General features: G+C 46.7%; 1 protein-coding gene across 2 annotated transcripts in view; it reads left to right on the plus strand.

Annotated features, from left to right (window-relative positions):
- Nucleotides 1-6781: 6781 nt before the first annotated feature.
- The window catches only part of preb (prolactin regulatory element binding), a 45049-nt gene continuing 38849 nt past the window's right edge, over nucleotides 6782-12981 (plus strand). For both annotated transcript variants that reach the window (XM_084336943.1, XM_084336944.1), the window contains exon 1: nucleotides 6782-6942. The gene's annotated coding sequence lies outside the window, so the exon portion shown is untranslated. The remainder of the gene's footprint in view (nucleotides 6943-12981) is intronic.

The following is a 12981-nucleotide window of genomic DNA, read 5'->3' on the forward strand; positions in this document are numbered from 1 at the left end:
TGATATCTCTTGAATGAGGACCTTATAGGATCAATCAGCAGAAAACAGCGTGTGTCTTTGTATTTGTTCATTGGTGTCGTCCTTTATTCATTGGTGACACACACGCAGGAACACACACCGACGTGCATGCACCACACACACACACGCACACACACACACACACACACACACACACGCACACACGCACACACACACACACACACACACACACACACACACACACACACACACACACACACACACACACACACACTCACATACTATCTCTCTCTCCCTCCCCCTCTCTCATTGGGCTATGCTGGATCAAGAGACCAAACAGTATGACAGAGAACATAATAATAACCTTTAGCCTATAGGCTGGTGATCATAATAATGTAGTAGGTGCTGTGGGGCCCACCGACCACCTCCAGGCTCATGGATGTAACACACTAAAAATCAGGCATCTCATTTATTGCGCCATGCACCGCATCACAATGGGTGGCTAAGTTGTGGCATGAAGTCCAATCAGGATACGGTTATAAGGTTGAGGTAGGGGTAGGACTCTTTAGTACACACTAGATGCCTGCAGTCAGATTCTGTTTCACCGTGAGTAAATGTGGAGCCAGGACACATGAGAGGGGGATGAGAAGGAAGCTGGCTGCCATCCTGGAGAACCCCTACCACCCCCTCTACGACGAGCTAGTCAAGATGAGAAGCACGTTCAGCCACAGACTCATACCCCCCCCCCCCCAGACACTCAACTAACCGCCTCGGACAGTCCTTCATACCAGCGGCCATCAGGCTCCACAACAGTGGGCAGCGACTGCTGCCAGACATTGACCTAGAACTAATAGGAACCCAAGAAGGACAATAACACTACCGTAGGCATACTGCACCTTATGTGGATACTGTGATACTGTGAATAATGTATATTTCAGTTAGTTAGATAGTAAATTATAACACTACCTGATGCATACTGCACCTTATGTGACACTGCATACTGTGAATATATATTTCAGTTAGTTAGATATTAAATTATATTGACCTATTTGTTTACACTGCTTGTGTTGTTTTTACTACCTGTACCCCCCCTGCCCCCCTTCCCCCATGCTGCTATGATGCCTGAATTTCCCCCAAGGGGATCAATAAAGGAATATCTTATCTTATGATGCTGGAGAGTGGAGACAGACATGTTATGAAGGCTACTTCCAAAATGTACTGTTAAAACTGTAATATATTGAATTATTTTAATTAGCATTAATAAAAAAAAAAAAATTTTGTATCTGTGTTGGCACTACCTATATGTTTGTTGCATGTTTAAGCTAAACAAACACTTCCAGCATAGTTCAATGAGGTGCTTGAGTGAGTACAATGTTTTACAACAACAAGTCATTCTGCTCTTGGGCCTTTACTTTGGGGAAAGACAACTGGAACAGGAAGTTGGATCCCAGGCACTCAGAGGTATTGCAGGAGAACACAAGCCTTTATTGTGGCACGGCCACGTCATTTTAAAACAAAGCCAACATGTTTGGACCAGTTGGTCTTCATCAGGGCATAACTAATTCCTTTACATAACCAATAACCAAAACACGTTATTCCATTTAAATGTTATTCTAAACAATAATGTCATTATTAAGGGCGGCTACGTGGCGTAGTGGGCAAGGCGCTCGCCACGAAATGCTGGAGACGCTGGGCTCGTCAGTTCGAGCCCAGCGCTCCACATTTGCTTTCAGTTTAGCTGGTCGTCCGTACTAATACACATTGGCCGTATTAGGGGGTGGGGATCGGGCGTTGTGGACAGCGACTCCTACAGGTCGGTTGGTGCGCCTGCGCAGTAGAATCAGGAAGTGTCGGGGGCAGCGTGAGCCTCCCACGCGTTACTCCTCGCCACTGAGAGATCGAGCTGCGCAGGTGAAAAGATGCGACTGCTGTTACCTCAAGTACCGGAGGGGACTTGTGCTATGTATGACTTAGTCCACATTGCAGCCGGCTTGTGGGAGGCAAGAAACAGCGTTCGTGACAGGGGAGGGTTGAATTGGATGATACGAAATTGGGATGGGAGAAAATATAGAAAATGGGAGAAAAAGTGGATAAAAAAAAAAAACAATAATGTCATTATCATCTACAACATGATTAATTGTTTTATAGTTATGTTTATATTCTGCCTATTCCATTATGTTTATATTCTGCCTATTCCATTATGTCATTATCATCTACAACATGACTATATCATGGTATTTCCAAAAGAGTATCATGGTATTTCCAAAAAGGTATCATGGTATTTCCATAATTTTACTAGCACTATGATGCTGGTGTAGTAACCAAAGAAATGATGTGAAGACCATGCTATTAGTATTGTAGAACCTTTACCTATAAGCCTACTGCGAGGGGCAAGTGGGCTGGTTTGAGTTAGACGCGTGCTTGAAGAATTCAATGTCCAGAGTGCTCGTATCATTTTCGATATGCCAATCCTTTTATTGACCTTTTTTCCTCCAAATAATATAATACAAATACTTTTTAACTAATAACACTGAACGCCGACCTATACGGCACATCAACACGAACACGGTCAAAAACTGTTTGGCTATTCCCCTGGCACACCTGGGGCTCGTCACCCACTGATCAGTATAAATGGGTAACCAACCCCTGTGGTGGTTGCCATGGTGACTGAAAATGCCACACCTCTGCACCGTGAGTACAAATAAAATGAAATAAACAGAAAGGCTTTTTGGCTCCAACAAGTATCATGGTTTAAATTAGATTATATAATGGTATTATTTAAGTACCAAAGTGGTACCATGGTGATACATAACTTTTACCATGGCAGTAAATGTATCATCAAAAGTAATCACCCTTTTATCCCCCAACAAGTATCTGTAATCCGATGACTGTGCTTTACAGTAACTGTAACAGATGTAATGGAATATTTTATAGTAACTTTAATGGATGAAAAGGAGTATTTTACAGTAACTGTAATGGAGTTTTTCTTTTTACAGTAACTGTAACGGATGTAATGTAGTATTATACAGTAACTGTAATGGATGTAATGGATTGCACTTTTTTGTAATTACATTACTTTAATCCTGTTCCATTAATTTCTTACTGACCCCTCAGCTGAAGGGTCAGACAGGTCACGTGATGTTCCAGTCCAGACAGATTATGGGATGGATTAAAAAACATTATTTAGCAGCGGATGGGAGATTAAGCTTCATGTCAGAGGAGAGAAAGGTTAATAGTTGTATCATTTAGATTTGTATAATAATCCAGATGTATCTCTTTGATCAAAATGAGGCTGTATTTGCAGATAGATCCTACATTAACTAGAAACTCAAACCCATTTTACTCCAATATGTACAAACAATGCAAATGTAAAGGACATTTAAAGTGTGAACATGGCTCGTCAGAATTCTTACCAACGGCAGTTGTTCTTCTATCTATCCGTTTGTGAATTAGAAATGCAATGCTTTGCCTTTTCTATCGGAGGAGCTTTGATCAAGGATTTGACTTTTAAAAAAACAGAAGCATGTTTATTTCTCTCAGATCAGCAAATTTTGTTAATCGATCAAATAATTACAGCCTGGGATATGCCTGCTTAGTATGCCTTAAGAGTCTTAGACTGTAAGAGCCAATCATCTATGAATAATCATTTGCTTGACACACAAACATAGACATAAGAGAACATGAGATCAAATTAATGTATAAATAGATAAACAAACATTTCAGCGCAAATAGACCTGTGTTAAATAGGCCTGGGTCAGATTTTCTTTTTTTTATCCACTTTTTTTTTATCCACTTTTTCTCCCATTTTCTATTTTTCTCCCATCCCAATTTTCGTATCATCCAATTCAACCCTCCCCTGTCTTTGAACGTTGTTTCATGCCTCCCACAAGCCGGCTGCAATGTGGACTAAGCCATACATAGCACGAGTCCCCTCCGATACTCCAGGTAACAGCCGTCGCATCTTTCCACCTGCGCGGCGCGATCTTTCAGCGTCAGGGGTCTGGGCTTTGGAGGGGCACCGCCCCCGTCGCTTCCTGATTCTACTGCGCAGGCGCACCAACCGACCTGTAGGAGTCGCTGTCCACAACGCCTGATCCCCACCCATCAGTTTCCCTCCCCCTAATACTGCCAATGTGTATTAGTGCGGACGACCAGCTAAACTGAAAGCAATGTGGAGAGCTGGGCTCGAACAGGGAGGCTTACCTGTTCGAGCCCAGTCTCCAGTATTCGTGGTGAGCGCCTTGCCGACTGCACCACGTAGCCGCCCCCTGGGTCAGATATTTATTGTATGGAAGTTAATTTACAACCGCAAGACAACGTAGGTCTTGCGTACCCATGTACATGTCAAAATACTTCCCAAAGGTCAGTGAATACCATGACCACAACACCAGAGGAAGCAAATCATGTTAAACCCAGATTCGGCTCAAACAAGGGACTAAACACGTTTAGCAATTATGCCACATCAATGTGGAACGCCCTACCCAAAGCTGTAAAGGAATGTGAATCCCTACCCACTTTCAAAACCACTCTCAAAGAGCACCTACGGGAGGCTGCAATTCGAAACTGGCCACTGTAAATGTCCAAAACCCCCCCACCCCCACCCCCTCCTAATAGTCAGCCTCCTCCCCACCGTATGTATATATTCTCTCCCCACCGTATGTATATTTCTCTCCCACCCACCCCACCACCTCCTAATGTACAGTCTCCTCCCCACCGCATGTATATATTCTCTCCCCCCAGTATGTATATTTCTCTCCTACCCACCACCTGAGCCACCTCCTAATGTACAGTCCCCTCCCCATCATATGTATATACTCTGTCAGGATCTATGGGTAATAGTACTGTATATTTGCATATCGTATATGTCACAAATGTAACAGTACTATATACCTGTATGTCATGTATGTCCCTATGCCATAAATGTCATGATGTCATATATGTTGTGTATGTCATAAATGTCACTATGAATTGAAAATGGGGGACCCTGATGTAAACAAGACAAACGTCTTTCTCTGGTCTGCATCCCCTTAACAATTGTGTGTATTGAGCTGTACTGTATTGTACCCATTCTGCAATCTGTTAAATAAAGTTTTCATTCATTCATTCATTCATTCATTCATTCATTCATTCATTCATTCATTCATTCATTCATTCATTCATTCATTCAGGTGCGTTCAAGGATGCCTGTGACCTCGAGTAGGGTAAAACTGCAGTGCCGCAGCCCCATACATAGGAGGGGCCTGTACTGTGTGTTGGGGGCCTGTACTGTGTGTTGGGGGCCTGTACTGTGTGTTGGGGGCCTGTACTGTGCGTTGGGGGCCTGTACTGTGCGTTGGGGGCCTGTACTGTGCGTTGGGGGCCTGTACTGTGCGTTGGGGGCCTGTACTGTGCGTTGGGGGCCTGTACTGTGCGTTGGGGGTCTGTACTGTGTGTTGGGGGCCTGTACTGTGCGTTGGGGGCCTGTACTGTGCGTTGGGGGCCTGTACTGTGCGTTGGGGGCCTGTACTGTGCGTTGGGGGCCTGTACTGTGCGTTGGGGGCCTGTACTGTGCGTTGGGGGCCTGTACTGTGTGTTGGGGGCCTGTACTGTGCGTTGGGGGCCTGTACTGTGCGTTGGGGGCCTGTACTGTGCGTTGGGGGCCTGTACTGTGTGTTGGGGGCCTGTACTGTGCGTTGGGGGCCTGTACTGTGCGTTGGGGGGCCTGTACTGTGCGTTGGGGGCCTGTACTGTGTGTTGGGGGCCTGTACTGTGCGGTGCACTACTGCGCATGCGAGAAACAAAGTATCATATAATATAGGACACTAGAAACATAAAGTAACATACAGAACATAAAGTAACATACGGAAAATAGGACCTAATGGCCCCCACCGCACAGTACAGGCCCCTCCTATGTATGGGGCTGCGGCACTGCAGATATACCCAGCAGTACTGTCTATCTGTATGTCATATTATGTTATTTTTTTTTGTATCTCTCTTTCTCCGATTTTTCTCTGTTTTCTCCCCATCCCAATTTAGTCGTTGTGCCAATTCCCCCCCCCTCCCCTACCTGGTTGTTGTGCACATGTTCTCCTACTGGTCGGTACAAGGGAACCCTGACCGCCGACACGTGCGGCGACAGCCAGTGGCTCTCTTCTCACCTGGCAGCGAGGGCTCTCATTGGTGAAGCGTAACGCGTGGGAGAGGTCACGCTGCCTTCCTCAAGTCCTGCCTCCGCTGAGCAAGCGCCCAGACCTGACCTGTAGGCGTCGCTGTCCACAACGCCAGTTTCCCACCCACGGCTTCCCTCCCCCTAACCCAGCCAAACGAGTTAGTATAGCGATCAGCCCAAGCCAAGGCAATGCTGACTCCGGGAGTCGAGACCGCAGCCTCTTGCATTGGTGACGAGCGCAATCTCCGCTACGCCACCTGACCGCCCTCATATTATGTTATGATGAATTGAAAATGAGGGACCCTGGTGTAAACAAGACGAAAGTCTTTCTCTGGTCTGCATCCCCTTAACAATTGTGTGTATTGAGCTGTACTGTATTGTACCCATGCTGCAATCTGTTAATAAAGTTTTCAATGAATCAATCAATCAATCAATCAATCAATCAACGCACAGTACATGCCCCTCCTATGTATGGGGCTGCGGCACTGCAGATATACCCTACTCCTGTGACCTCGGCTCTGCCTTGATGACGCCACCGCGCAGTGCAGCACGCTGCTGACGTGATGACGCCTCCGCGCAGTTGCAGCACGCTGCTGACGTGATGACGCCACCGCGCAGTTGCAGCACGCTGCTGACGTGTAGGCAGGGAAGTGGGCCAGCTTGGGGATTTATTGAACAGCCAGCTAGCTGTGTGTTAGCACTTAGCTCATCCTCCTCCTGCTCGTGTTGACAGCTCACAATGGAACCGTCAGTGTTGTTACTACTCAGCTGATAAAACGTCAACAGAAGAGAACGCGGAGCATATCGTGGATCAGGTAGAGGACTTGTGATTACAAAAAAGCCGACAGCATCTGTCTAAGTAACGACACTGTCTAATAGTTAGTTTAGAGCTCCTATCATCCGGAGCCTCCCAACTGTCAGCTGGAGCTGCTGATGAGCTAACAAACTGTAACTAACTTAGTTATTATAATGTTAGCTTGTTGTGGCTTGACATGCAACACAATGCAGTTATATTATTCATGACTATATCACACTGAGTTAGTTCCCCCTTATTAATAATCTCGCTTATTAAAAAGTACTAATGTTGTCAAACACGCTGCTAACGTTAAGCTAAGTGAAGTGGTGGTGTCAGTGTTCATGGTTGTTGTCACATTGTAACACAGCTAAACCAGCTACACCTACTAACTACAGCTTGGCCCAGTCACACAGTGATACAGGCCAGAGAGGACGTTCAGAGTTTTTATTTGCCACATGGAAGCAATACAATCATACAGTTTTCATACAAAATCATAAATACAGTTCTACCATGGGCAAAAGGAGCAGGAAGAAGAATAAATCTTATGGTTACCTGCCCCCCCCTAAACAAGTATCAGATTCAGTTTCATTTATTCATTTCAAACCATACAACCTATACAATACAAGACAACCACAAAACAGCACAACAACAACCACCACCACAAAACAATAGACAACGGCAACAACAACAGACACCACACCGCCCCAATGGTCCGAACGATTGAAGCAGATCACTGTGCTGCTGAACCTCGACAAACCACTGCTCTGTTACTCAGATCTGAAGCTATTAACCGCAACACCGACTTGGCATTCTGTTGGGAGGGAGGTCATCCACCTCTTAAGGCTTCGTGTTGTGTGGTGAAGGATTGGTGATTAACTCGGTACAGTATCGTGCTGCAGCACAACACGAGTTAATGTGAATACATCACTAGGAGGACGTCTTGCACTCCTTTTGCATTACGATTTCGTTTTATTGTTTTGTGTTTTTATTGTGCTTAATTTGTGTTTTTATTTCTATCTTATCTATTTCCTACGTTTCTATTCCTAGTAGTATTGCCATACCTTCAACTTCCTTATGGGGAGAGAGCAGGCTTCCTTATGGGGAGAGAGCAGGCTTCTCTATGGGGAGAGAGCAGGCTTCCTTATGGGGAGAGAGCAGGCTTCTCTATGGGGAGAGAGCAGGCTTCCTTATGGGGAGAGAGCAGGCTTCTCTATGGGGAGAGAGCAGGCTTCCTTATGGGGAGAGGGCAGGCTTCTCTATGGGGAGAGGGCAGGCTTCCTTATGGGGAGAGGGCAGGCTTCTCTATGGGGAGAGAGCAGGCTTCCTTATGGGGAGAGGGCAGGCTTCCTTATGGGGAGAGGGCAGGCTTCCTTATGGGGAGAGAGCAGGCTTCTCTATGGGGAGAGAGCAGGCTTTTCTATGGGGAGAGAGCAGGCTTCCTTATGGGGAGAGGGCAGGCTTCTCTATGGGGAGAGGGCAGGCTTCTCTATGGGGAGAGGGCAGGCTTCTCTATGGGGAGAGAGCAGGCTTCTCTATGGGGAGAGAGCAGGCTTCTCTATGGGGAGAGAGCAGGCTTCTCTATGGGGAGAGAGCAGGGTTCCTTATGGGGAGAGAGCAGGCTTCTCTATGGGGAGAGAGCAGGCTTCTCTATGGGAGAGAGCAGGCTTCCTTATGGGGAGAGGGCAGGCTTCTCTATGGGGAGAGAGCAGGCTTCTCCATGGGGAGAGAGCAGGCTTCTCCATGGGGAGAGAGCAGGCTTCTCCATGGGGAGAGAGCAGGCTTCTCCATGGGGAGAGAGCAGGCTTCTCTATGGGGAGAGAGCAGGCTTCTCTGGGGAGAGAGCAGGCTTCCCTATGGGGAGAGAGCAGGCTTCCTTATGGGGAGAGAGCAGGTTTCCTTATGGGGAGAGAGCAGGCTTCCTTATGGGGAGGAGCAGGCTTCCTTATGGGGAGAGAGCAGGCTTCCTTATGGGGAGAGAGCAGGCTTCTCTATGGGGAGAGAGCAGGCTTCCTTATGGGGAGAGAGCAGGCTTCCTTATGGGGAGAGAGCAGGCTTCCTTATGGGGAGAGAGCAGGCTTCCTTATGGGGAGAGAGCAGGCTTCCTTATGGGGAGAGAGCAGGCTTCTCTATGGGGAGAGAGCAGGCTTCCTTATGGGGAGAGAGCAGGCTTCCTTATGGGGAGAGAGCAGGCTTCTCTATGGGGAGAGAGCAGGCTTCCTTATGGGGAGAGAGCAGGCTTCCTTATGGGGAGAGAGCAGGCTTCTCTATGGGGAGAGAGCAGGCTTCTCTATGGAGAGAGAGCAGGCTTCTCCATGGGGAGAGGGCAGGCTTCTCTATGGGGAGGAGCAGTCTTCTCTATGGGGAGGAGCAGGCTTCCTTATGGGGAGAGAGCAGGCTTCCTTATGGGGAGAGGATTCCTTATGGGGAGAGAGCAGGCTCCTTATGGGGAGAGAGCAGGCTTCCTTATGGGGAGAGAGCAGGCTTCCTTATGGGGAGAGAGCAGGCTTCCTTATGGGGAGAGGGCAGGCTTCCTTATGGGGAGAGAGCAGGCTTCCTTATGGGGAGAGAGCAGGCTTGAACATAGGTTGGGTCCCTGACAAAGTCCAGTGGATTGGACCCTCTCCAAACCTGCTTAACTGATCATATAATCTTTTTTTGATCCACTTTTTCTCCCATTTTTCTATATTTTCTCCCATCCCAATTTCGTATCATCCAATTCAACCCTCCCCTGTCACAAACGCTGTTTCTTGCCTCCCACAAGCCGGCTGCAATGTGGACTAAGTCATACATAGCACAAGTCCCCTCCGGTACTTGAGGTAACAGCAGTCGCATCTTTTCACCTGCGCAGCTCGATCTCTCAGTGGCGAGGAGTAACGCGTGGGAGGCTCACGCTGCCCCCGACACTTCCTGATTCTACTGCGCAGGCGCACCAACCGACCTGTAGGAGTCGCTGTCCACAACGCCCGATCCCCACCCATCAGTTTCCCACCCCCTAATACGGCCAATGTGTATTAGTACGGACGACCAGCTAAACTGAAAGCAAATGTGGAGCGCTGGGCTCGAACAGGCAAGCCCAGCGTCTCCAGATTTCGTGGCGAGCGCCTTGCCCACTACGCCACGTAGCCGCCTCTTAACTGATCATATATTAAAGATATGTTTATTGCAGACCTCCACCCCCCCCCCCTGGGAGATACAGTAGTGTCTACAGCAGGGGTGGCCAACCAGTCAGAGATTAAGAGCCACAAAAATTACTGTGGTACCACAAAGAGCCACACCACCAGCGTTTCTCAACCAGCATCATGCTAGTGCTAACGTTAAGCTCTCAGAATGGTAGCAGTTCTCACGCAGCATGCTAGTGCTAACGTTAAGCTCTCAGAATGGTAGCAGTTCTCCCGCAGCATGCTAGTGCTAACGTTAAGCTCTCAGAATGGTAGCAGTTCTCCCGCAGCATGCTAGTGCTAACGTTAAGCTCTCAGAATGGTAGCAGTTCGCCCGCAGCATGCTAGTGCTAACGTTAAGCTCTCAGAATGGTAGCAGTTCTCCCGCAGCATGCTAGTGCTAACGTTAAGCTCTCAGAATGGTAGCAGTTCGCCCGCAGCATGCTAGTGCTAACGTTAGCTCTCAGAATGGTAGCAGTTAGCCTGCAGCATGCTAGTGCTAACGTTAAGCTCTCAGAATGGTAGCAGTTCTCCCGCAGCATGCTAGTGCTAACGTTAAGCTCTCAGAATGGTAGCAGTTTGCCCGCAGCATGCTAGTGCTAACGTTAAGCTCTCAGAATGGTAGCAGTTCGCCCGCAGCATCCTACACACAACAACACACACTCTCGTTACCACAACGCTTTACGGTATTTTCACAGCACTGTCGCAACATTACCGTAAAGTAGGGCTGGGCGATATGACGATATTATATAAATATCGGGTACAGTTCATTAACGATACACTTTTTTAACGTATTGTGGATATCGTGATGTTTTGCCCAAGAGGATTGTGTCGCGTCAATCTGGTCCACACCCGTTCAAACTTTTGAACAACGCCGCCCCCACACACACTACTGCATCAAAGTTACTAATTATTATTAACAAAGGCATTCGTTTTGTGGCATTAACGTTATATAGTTACACGTTCAATAACATTAGCGTATTTACCCAAACATAGCAACGTCCGATGACGACAGATAGCAAGCGTTACTGTTCATATCTCAGCCCAGGGGAGGAAACTAACTTTTTGGCTTACCAGCCAACTGGCGAGTATCTGATTTTTTTTACCAGACAAACTGATTTTTTACCAGCCAAAAAAAATCGCTAATTGTGATAATTACTTCTTTGTATGTCTTCGTCTAAATTGATTTTCAATCATAGTAATAATCACACCGTGTCTCTACTCTTTAAAATATTTATTAGCATAAAACATTAATAACAGTCTCTACTCTTCACAATATTAGCATAACACATATTAACATGAAAGAGGCATCTATTCTGGACTGGGTTGGGCTGAACTGGGCAGTGAAAGATGCTGGGTTGGACTGGGTTGGGCAGTGAAAGAAAAAAACCGAAGTATGTTGTGAAGTGTATAGATAGATAGATGTGAAATGTATAGATTTAGCAGTACTGTCTATCTGTATGTCGTGTATGTCATATGTTATGATGAATTGAAAATGGGGGACCCTGATGTAAACAAGACGAAAGTCTTTCTCTGGTCTGCATCCCCTTAACAATTGTGTGTATTGAGCCGTACTGTATTGTACCCATTCTGCAATCTGTTAATAAAGTTTTCAATCAGTCAATCAAGTTAACTTTGAACCTCGGTTGTCAAGCCACGTCAATGTTGTGTATGCATCCGAGTGTTCACTGTGCCTTTAAGACGGCACGGTGGCCTTACGACAGTGCTGTGAAGTTCCGTCAAGTGTTGTGGTAACGTCAGTTGGGTTGGTCTGCTGTTGTGCACTGGTTGAGCTAGCCCCTTTCGTGACTGCGATGTGCAAGCCAGGGGCTTTTGAGCATGAAATAAAATGTCTAACCTTACGTCGTAGTCCGGTGCGCAATAGACTAACATACACCTCTGTAATTTAAATGTGTCCTTGCCTTGGACTCGAGGGTTGTACTAGGGTTGGATGCAGTTCCCCGTTGCTCAGTCTGTCTGTTTTCCATCTTCTGTGTTTAACGTTATCTGTTTGCGAGTGCTTCCTTGACTGATGGCCAGTACCACAGGACTTTTATTCAACATTCTATATTTCCGCGGGTTGGCCAGTACTGCAGGAACTTTTATTAAACATTATATATGTCCGCGGGTTGGCCAGTACTGCGGGAACTTTTATTAAACATTATATATGTCCGCGGGTTGGCCAGTACTGCGGGAACTTTTATTAAACATTATATATGTCCGCGGGTTGGCCAGTACTGCGGGAACTTTTATTAAACATTATATATGTCCGCGGGTCTTGTACAGTGCTCTCGTGGCACTGTCAACTCGCCAGACTGGCGAGTGGTCTTCATGAATCACTCGCCAAACGTAAAAAATACTCGCATTTGGCGAGTAAAGTGGCCTAATTTCCTCCCCTGTCTCAGCCCGTGCGGAGTTGTGCATGCCCATTCTGCGGTCTGTTAATAAAGTTTTCAATCAGACAGATGTATGGAAAGGCTTTTATTATAACATTCGTTGCAATAAAATCATTATGGCTTGTTTAGTCATGCTGCGGTGCGCTGGTAATCACTCGGGGATTGGGAGCTGTTGTTGTCGTTGAGCTGAGCTCAGCTCTCGTCAAAATCAATTGCGGAAGTAAAAAACGCATAGAGCTTGCCGATTGGTGCTAAGAACAGCAGGGCGGGTTCAATCGGTGTGACGTAATTGGCAGACTCGACTGTCAATCAAAATTATTCTCGAATGAATGAAAACGTTATTAACGATTGCAGAATGGGTACAATACAGTACAGCTCAATACAACAACAGTGGACTGGGGGATGAAGACCAGAAAAAGACTTTCGGCTTTTTTACATAAGGGTCCTCCTGTAGACTCCTTTACATAAGCCTACTGCGAGGGGCAAGTGGACTGGCTTGAGTTA

Source organism: Notolepis coatsorum (genome assembly GCF_963971535.1).
Source record: "Notolepis coatsorum genome assembly, chromosome: 19".
NCBI classification, from domain to species: Eukaryota; Metazoa; Chordata; class Actinopteri; order Aulopiformes; family Paralepididae; genus Notolepis; species Notolepis coatsorum.